Below are 9,977 nucleotides of genomic sequence, written 5' to 3'. Positions count from 1 at the left end.
TAACTAAGACAATGTACCCACACCTGAATTAGTAAAGCATTATCCTTTACTGAATAAAATATTTATAAGACGTTTTCATCATAACGATCGTTCTTTAAAAGCTTAAGAAGCGGGAAAGAGGTAATAGTGATTTAGAAAGCCCTGTACTTCATACATAGTTCTCTACAAGTAGTTGTATTACTAGTAGCAGCTGACATGTAACTGTAGTAGAACTAGTAGCCATCCCTGTACTTTACATATAGTTCTCTACAAGTAGTTGTATTACTAGTAGCAGCTGACATGTAACTGTAGTAGCAAAGGTAGCTATCCTTGTACTTTACATATTATTCGCTACAAGTAGTTGTATTACTAGTAGCAGCTGACATGTTACTGTAGTAGAACGAGTAGCCATCCCTGTACTTTACATATAGTTCTCTACAAGTTGATGTATTACTAGTAGCAGCTGACATGTAACTGTAGTAGAACCAGTAGCTATCCTTGTATCTTATACACTTTTCTCTATTAGTAGTTGTATTACTAGTAGCATCTGTCATGTAACTGTAGTAGACGCAGGAGCTATCCTTGTATCTTATATATAGTTCTCTACAAGTAGTTGTATTACTAGTAGCATCTGTCATGTAGCAGTAGTAGACGCAGGAGCTATCCTTGTATCTTATATCTAGTTCTCTACAAGCAGTTGTATTACTAGTAGCATCTGTCATGTAGCAGTAGTAGACGCAGGAGCTATCCTTGTATCTTATATCTAGTTCTCTACAAGCAGTTGTATTACTAGTAGCATCTGTCATGTAGCAGTAGTAGACGCAGGAGCTATCCTTGTATCTTATATTTGGTTCTCTACAAGCAGTTGTATTACTAGTAGCATCTGTCACGTAGCAGTAGTAGCCGCAGGAGCTATCCTTGTATTTTACATATGGTTTGGCCTCATTTGCCTTTACTACGCGTATTGCCCCATAAGCGCTAGAGTTGTACCGACCTCTACTGTCTGCACGAAGGTGCAACAAACAACCATGAAGTGAAATATACATTCTAAAAATAAATCTATGTTTTCAAGCTGATACTTTTCATTTCACTGCTGCTGAAGTCCAGGACACGACAGCGACACGTGATTAGACTTGGTATTTCCAAGTACCTGCGCTGTCGTTATTTTAAGAATTACGGGGAATACCAGGAAAACAAAGCACTGTCCATATGTGGAAACAGACACGACCAATGAGCAGCCCAGGATTTTAGTCCCGTGGCACAGGAGGTTCTCAGAAATCTATTGGCTGTTGTTATATAAAGTGTTAACGAGGCGCTCAGGAATCATTCCACGTTTACAGACTGCTCATCCCAGTGCTTACAAAAATCTGAAACCAGAAACAAAAATACTGCAAACAGGTGAGTACTTCTGTTGTTACTACAATGTCTTCATTTATTAATATTATGCGGAAATTATTTTTACAACCTGATAATATAAGTGTACAACATTGTTAATATCTTCCATAGAGATAGTGTGTAACTTCCATAGAGTTAGTGTATAACATTGTTAATATCATCCATAGAGTTAACGTATAACATTGTTAATATCTTCCATAGAGTAAGTGTATACCATTGTTATTATCTTCCATAGAGTAAGTCTGAAACCTTGTTAATACACTGTATCTTCCATAGAGTTTTTGACTGTATCAGGAGCATGTGTCCATGAATTACTATAAAATAGTCACGATACAAGGTGTTCTCGAAAAGGTGAGCGTATCCTGCCCCACCGGTGGCACCCGTCACACACCTCGATCAAACAACGTTTGGCGCTCTTTGAAATCTTGGTAGAAAGGGCATGCTCGATTGTAACTCACAAGTTATGAAATGTAAACATTCGCCTTCCAAGTGGATTACCTTTGTGAATATTGAGGGTCATGCTCACCTGCAAAATCATATGTGTAAATGTCTTGTTAAACAATAAATTTAATGTGGAGACAGGTGAAGTTTTGAAGAAGTATCCCTTAAGTGTCTGTTAAGTGTATTGCCTCACCTTGTATAGGGTACATCTCCTGCTGTGACCTGCTTCTCGTCCTGGGGGCACCGACATTGGATGGAATAAGAAAGCACGATATTTTAATTTAATGAAAAAGTGTACACAGTTAAGGAATAGGAATTGTCGATAAAATATTTTATCATAATGGTATCCGATATAATGATCCGATAAGCCAACCCGATAAACCTTGTATCACGATCAGCTAGCTATACAAGTGAGGTCGCCTTTCAGGAACTACTTTCAAGCTCAATACATCAATGCATCTTTCACAGTGAACTAACGTCTAACATATACTCAGATGCTTGTTAAGTACCGAGACTGGAATATTTTTTTTACCAAAAGCTATATAATTTTTAAAATTAAAACTATGAGCCTTAATACTGGAGGAGTAAAAATAATAGTCTTGCAACAATGTATTTTTAAATGGCAGACAATTATTTTCCCGCAGTCTGAAGCATAATTATTTCCCCAGCGAAAACCCGAGATAATATATTTTTTGGATAAAATCATATGCCCCCAACCCCCGAATATCAAAGGTGCCTAATTACACATTAATATATAGTGATATATAAATGAGATAGGGTGATATATCCAGCATTATCCAGTGTGATATATTTATCCGGTGTACCGAGTAATGTATCCAAATGGTAGTCAGGGATATATGTGTATTCTGATAACAAGTAAATGTGTTTTATCTTGCAGCAATGTCTGACAGTGGAACTCAACAAGACTTGGACAACCATGCCAACCAGTGCAATCCGAACAACTCGGAATACAGCGGCCACACTTCGGATTATTCCGGGACCGGCGACAAGGCCGATTTGGATAACCACTCCAACCAGTGCAACCCAAACAACTCGGAGTATCAGGGGCACCAATCAGGCTACGGCGGGTCTGGTGGCAAGTGATGACGTTGCAGCCCGTGATTGGTTAGCACAGACAATGTAGACACGTGTATGTGGCTCGTGCAATATGAACAATGTTGATTATCCTGTGCTATGGTTGTCCAGTCAAAATATAAAAAAGTGAAAAAGTAAATATCTTCCAAGAAAAAGATATATTTGTAGATGTAATACATATGTAGTATATGTAATAAACAGGATGTGAATCCAGACAGCGTTGTGTTGACTTAAATAGTAAATTGTAGTGAGTGAGTGAGTGAGTGAGTGAGTTGTGTTTAACGCCGTTTTTAACAGTATTCCAGTTATATCAAGGCGTGTCAGCTTCAGTTTGGAGGAAATCCCGAAGTGATGCAGGTCTTAGACGTTTACCACTTCGGTGAAACCCACGAGCACGGGTATGGTGTTGACAAACCGAGAAACATAATCGGGGCGAACCGGGATTCGAACCTAAAATCAAAGGTTTCTGGCGTGCCCAAGGGACGCCACTCTGCACAGCGAATTGTGGCGCTTTAGACGACTGGGCCACCCGTGCCCCCTAGTAAATTGTATAGACATAAGACAACCACATTGCTGGTCTTTCTGAATGCGTCATCTTCCTGAGGCAAGGGAGTTAACTGACTATAAAGGTCCAGTTTCCACCCTTGCCCAACTAGACTGGAATTTCTGGGCTCGATCGTAGCGCCACCAGTGGTTATTACGAGTTGCGCCCCCTCTATGCCTCTCCTGTTGACCAATCAGATTCCACCTCTTGTATCACTTGCATTTGCTTCAAAATGGCGGCGCCCAGTCAAGACGATCTGATCAATAATCATGATCTATATTGTGATAAAACAGGTCTTACATCGCAAAGTGCATCAAATCATGTGAGCACCTTGATTAAAAAATGAAAAGATTTGGAAAATATCTGTTGACAACGAGTTGGCGGTGCACATCCTTTGCAAATCCTGCAATCGATCGAAATCTGCACGACAGTTTACAAACCGGATTTCGATTTCGTTACGCAATTTTGATTGGACTATGCATTGACTCGTTAGTCCAGCCAAAATATAACTCCATAATACCAGCCTAGTTCGGCAAGAGTGGAAACTGGACTTTTAAAGTCAGTTAACTCACTTGCCTCGGAAAGATGGAAGGAGTAGGTTTAAGCGATATGATTTGCTCTACCCTTATGTGTATAGCTTTGTCCTGAACTGGTACAGTATTGGCGTTATAATAGTTCAAGGAAAAACTCTACTTTATTACACTACACATGGGGGTGGGGCAAACTCACTTACTTTTCTAAGATGCCGAATTTAAGACTAACCTTGTGTTTTATTGGTACTGGGTTTAAATTCAAATCTGTAATGACATTTCACGTAAATTGAAAAGCCCCGAACAGGGCTAATTGACATGCTCTTCCACCTAATTGCCTACAACCTTACCAAGGGCGGATCAAGCATTTCTTTAAAGGACGGGGCCCAAAATAGCAAACTCCACATAAAACTCTAATACTTCTGCTGCCTACAACATACTACATTTAGTTTTCAAAGACTGGGGTGGGAGGCCTTCCACCCTCGGGCTGATATAGGGATCTCGGGCTGATATAGGGATCTCGGGCTGATATAGGGATCTCGGGCTGATATAGGGATCTCGGGCTGATATAGGGATCCCGGGCTGATATAGGGATCTCGGGCTGATATAGGGATCTCGGGCTGATATCGGATGAAAACTATGAAAACTGTCTTATAATAACCTCTTAATATAAAGGCAGCATGCGCATTGAGGAAAACATCTGCCCAGACCATGCATAAGTCCATTAACTTTTGGTTTGACATGTCCATTCCTCTTTTGTACTGGATTCCAAAGCTCCATAAACATCCGTACAAAGAGAGATATATTGCTGGGTCCAACAAAATCCATGTATCAAAGATTAACCATAATCCTTAATACAATCAAGGCAAGACTTAATTTATATTCACAGAAAGTATTTGAGACAAGCGGAATTAATAACGCCATTCCTTGATCCATGGGGCTCTTGTTAGAAAACGACCATAGACACAGTTGTATATCTTTCTTCAGAGATGCAGGAGAATTGGTAAAAAGTGTGAAAGCAAATGTCTTCTGTGTAATGTTGGACTTCCTCATTGATAACATCTATGTAAAATTTGGCAGAGTCATTTAGGCAAGAAGTAGGGTAATTTGGCCAAGAAGGTTAACTAAAGCTTCAGGTATATCGATGATCTGAAATTCGTTCAATAACCATCAAATAGCCAATTCCTCCCACTGATTTACTCACCTGAACTAGGAATAAAAGACACCAGTGAGACCGTCTCATCTTTTTCATATTTAGATCTATGCATACAGATTCAGAGTGACAAAACACCCTCCACAGGACGAAGGAGGAAGTCAACTTTCCCTTTATGTCCAGCAATATTCCTGTAGCTCCAGCCTTTTCATGTTCACAGCTTTTGAGGTACAATCGAGCATGCTCTTTCTCACTACCGAGATTTCAAAGAACGCCATACGACTCTTGCTTAGAAGTTGTGAGATCAAGGTTACAACTTTCAAGGCCTCAGTAAAGCTTTCAAAACGTTTTTGGTAGACATGTGGAGGAGATTTCCAAATTTGACGCATCAGTTACAAAGAGGAGTGAGTAAGTGAGTGAGTTTGGTTATTCGCCGCTTTTAGCAATATTCCAGCAATATCACGGCGGGGGACACCAGAAATGGGCTTCACACATTGTACCCATGTCGGGAATCGAACCCTGGTCTTCGGCGTGACGAGCGAACGCTTTAACCACTAGGCTACCCGACCGCCCCGTTACAAAGATTATATCCGATGCAGTTCCCCATTTTGACTTGTACCCGTGGTTTTTTTTAGGTGAACTATTGACTTGCCTTTGTATGTGTTTGTAACGGGTGCCACCGCTGGGACAGGATACGCTCTCCTGTTCTGGAACACCTGGTATCATGACCACCTGTACTTTATTTATAGTTCCATACACGTAGTTGTGTTTCTAGTAGCATCTGTCATGTAACAGTAGTTGAGAAAAGCGAGACAAGCCTTTCCATATTCAAAAAAATAATATCTCGATTGTACGATTCCGAGTATATCGTGATGCTGTGTTCATGGATCACTATCATAGTGATGATGCCAGGTGTTCGGACCTTAGCTACAGCTACAAAACCAGATGTTTTTTTATTCAAAACTATTAGCCTGAATTAAGAAAATCATCTTGCAACAATGTAAATTTTGTGGCAGGCAATTTCTTCTTTTTTTTCAAAAGTCTGAAGCATAAATATCTTTTCAAGAATTTTCGGGGACAATTAATTTTTTTCGATAAAATCCCAGCCATGGAATATCAAACGATCGGTCCCTAATCCTCTCGCGCAGCATCGCAAAAAAGGGTAGAGTTCAATTAATGGATGTACTTGACTGATATTTTGACAATAGATTATTTTCAAGAAAATAATATAATTAGCGATATTGGACGATAGGTAGATGCCATCAGTCTGCTGTCTTTCTAACATAAATAATGCCTGCCCACTTCTCCCAGAACGGCATTTGTGGAACACTATTTGCTGATATGAAGAAATCTTTTAAAAAAAATATTCTTTGAACCTTTTCAATACACTCTGACCGTAATACCAAATCGGTGCAATTTTCTCAAATCAAACATAGTATCATCCATTTCCAAAGATATATTCGGATAAGGGTTTTTTAACTTGACGATAGGTAAACATGCCTTTCTTGATAGGGTAGCCTACAACCTCTATTTAACCTCTGTTTAATTGATGTATAAGGCGGACTAACAGCCCGGACTAAGGGTTTAACACCCTCCTCTGTCGAACGCCAATGTAAATTGTAAAAATATGTTCTGAAATATTCTATTTTCACATTTGCACGAACATTTTTACACATTTTTAAAATTTAAATTTGTAACAGATTAAAGAAGAGTTTCTTTCGTAAGTATTTATGACAGAGGGAATGTAGCACAGATATAGTGTCTGCTGTTGAGTGATCTTATCTAAAGCCTGCTTATGATTCTCAATTTATTCAGTTCATATTCTTAAGAATTTTTCAACAATAGATGTAAATATTTCCCCCATAGCGCTTAAAATAGATATAAAAAATATAATAAGTAAGAAGAATTATTTTTCTGATATTTATCTCTAAAAGGTTATCTTATTTTGAATAAAATGATTTTTTAGCATAATACCATTATTCACTATATACCTCTACTTTCGATATGCCTACTTATATTCATCCCTATGAGTCCGTAGTGCCTTTTTCCTCAAGTGTCCCCTTTTTCTCGAGTCTCTTCTAAGTTAGAATTGTCCATATCGTATCATTGGGACGTATTGTTACTTTCTTTGTAGGTATACACTTCTTTGCATATTGTTCTAATAAAAGATAAAACATACATCACGCTTCATCGGTAGTTTCGGGATGTCGTAAAATGGTATTTCAATCGGTAGTACTTATAAGCATATTCAACTGTATATAATATCCTTTACCGTAGCAACATACATCTCTAGTATAAGGCAGGTTTAAACATTGATATTAATGATATAATATGTATCTTGATGATCTCTCATGGTTTGACTAAAATCAACGACACTATTTTCTGAAACTTCACCATGATAAATACCAATGATAATATCAATAAGAGTGCGAGACGATGGAATACTAGTTACAATAGCTACTTTAGATGTAACACCCAGAGCATGTTACACGTGACTAAACGACCCCATAAGTCCACATTATTACATTCAGATGTTTTGGCTGCCCACAGTTGTTTTCATCCTAACTATTTTCAAACTCGAATCTTCTTTTAATAAATAGGCCATCTCTACTATAAATCATTACACCACCTCCAAATGAATGTCTGTCCTCTCGTGAAAACTGTCCCACAATAATGACCGTAAGACTACCCCTCCTCAAAAAATATATATGATTAAAAGGATTGAGCGGCAATGCATACATATATAACTTTTGGAGGGGGGATACGGGCGGAAGTCTTTCCCAATGAAGCACTCGCCACTTGTCAGTCAACCAACATGACTGACCAGTCTGAAAGTCAGAAGCGTCCGCCATTTGTTCGATAACTTTAAACCTGTCCGACTTTTATCAAAGTGGCAGATGTTCTAAACACCTGTTCGACAACGTCACAACAATATCCGTATCTCCGGAAAGGTAACACGATTCGTTATTAGAAGTATACAGATTTTAAAATACTTGTTGCTGACTAGTTCGTCCATGGGGTTGAGGTTCGATCCGCTGGCGTGATAGGTCAATTGTTGCATCCAGGTGTGTTTCTGTGAAGCAAACCGCCCCCGTGGTGTAGTGGTAGAGCGTCCGCCCGGAGAGCGGAGGGTCCGGGGTTCGATCCCCGGCCGCGTCATACCAAAAGACGTTAAAAGATGGTACTTGTTGTTACCCTGTCTGGCGCTCGGCATTAAGGGGCTAAAACAAGGACTGGTCGGCTCGGAGTCAGTATACTGTGTCTGAGTGGGGTATTCATGTTAAACTGCGGCATGGTATCTCAGTGAGCTAGCACTATGAATCGGCATCAGTCCGGACTAGTACAAGCAGCCACACAAACACACACACGTACATGCACGTCGCTATATATGTGCAATAATCTTGGACGCGACGTTAAACCTCATTTCACCTCACCTCACCTTCTGTGAAGCAAACGAAATGATTATATGCAATAAGGTCATTGAGATATTCAAACACATGTCGCGCTACCCGTGTTCAGGTACATGTTAACTGATTTGTCTACAGATCGGCTTATGTTATACACGGGTCCAGGTAAAAAAGCCTCTCGTCGCCATAAGTAACAATATCAACACGTCTGAGATAATGTATTGATTGAAACCCACAAGTCAGGTTTGACAGTCAAGATATTTGATTTACTATCGTACAGTCACACGTTCTCTCCTCTCATGCCCAGTTATAAAGTGTCAAGCATACCTACAATGAGAAACCAGGATACCCCAGAAACAGCCATGTCAGTTTTCAGCAACCCATGATCGTAAGAGGCGACTAACGGGATCGGGTGGTTAGGCTCGCTGACTTGGTTGATGCATGTCATCGTATCGCCGTCATATAGCTGGAAAATTGCTGAGTGTGGCGTTAAACAACAAATAAATAAACAAACAAAAACATATAGTTCTTTACAAGTAGTTGTCTTACTAGTAGCATCTGTTATGCAACAGTAGCAGAAATAGTAGTCATCATTGTACTGTGTATAAAGTTTTCTACATTTAGTTGTATTACTCGTAGCATCTGTCATGTAACTGTAGTAGAACACGTAGCTATACTTTATACTAAGTTCTCTACAAATAGTTGTATTACCAGTAGCATCTGTCATACAACAGTAGCAGAACTACTAGTAATCCTTGTACTTTAGGTATAGTTTTCTACAAGAAAGTGTATGACTAACAGTAGCTGATATGTAACTGTAGTAGAACAAGTATCTATCCTTATACTTATTTAAGTTATCTACAAGTCTCTAACAGTAGTATATGTAGTAGCTATGCTTTTACTCTACATAATATTATCTACAAATAGTTGTATTACTAGCAGCTTTCATGTAACAGTAGTAGAACTAGTAGTTACTCGTGCACTATAACACTTAGTCAATGATAACATGTCTTTAAAATATATTTTTAAAAATTCTTCGCCAGAACCTTTCCTCTTCTGCTGTTGAATCAAGCAAACTAGACTTTGTTAGTTTGATGAAGACTTGCCTAAGCTTTTAGGAGAAAAAAAACCACATCTAAAAATATAAATTCCACAGTCATGGAAGTGCAGTGCACAGAAGTGCAGTGCAGGACTATGTAGACCTCTGCAGGTAGAGACACATTCGCGCTATTGGAGTATATACCACCTGCAAATGTCTGTACGATGGTGCACAGGAGTCCGTATCTAAAAATAGACGCCCTCATGCATATTCATGACCATCTCCACACGCGAGCCCGTTAGCTCGCGTGTGGAGATGGTCATGAATATGCATGAGGGCGTCTATTTTTAGATACGGACTCCTGTGGATGGTGCGCGCATGCGTGTATCGCGCC

General features: G+C 39.4%; 1 long non-coding RNA gene across 1 annotated transcript; it reads left to right on the top strand.

Moving 5' to 3' along the window:
* Positions 1-88: 88 nt before the first annotated feature.
* LOC124118936 lies at positions 89-3,123 on the top strand. The gene is made up of 2 exons (XR_006858558.2): positions 89-1,377; positions 2,714-3,123. It is a non-coding gene; the product is annotated as an uncharacterized LOC124118936 (long non-coding RNA).
* The last annotated feature ends 6,854 nt before the right edge of the window (positions 3,124-9,977 follow it).

This window comes from Haliotis rufescens, unplaced genomic scaffold (assembly GCF_023055435.1).
Source record: "Haliotis rufescens isolate VD_foot unplaced genomic scaffold, xgHalRufe1.0.p SCAF_20, whole genome shotgun sequence".
NCBI lineage: Eukaryota > Metazoa > Mollusca > Gastropoda > Lepetellida > Haliotidae > Haliotis > Haliotis rufescens.
This window is presented reverse-complemented; position numbering and strand designations above follow the sequence as displayed.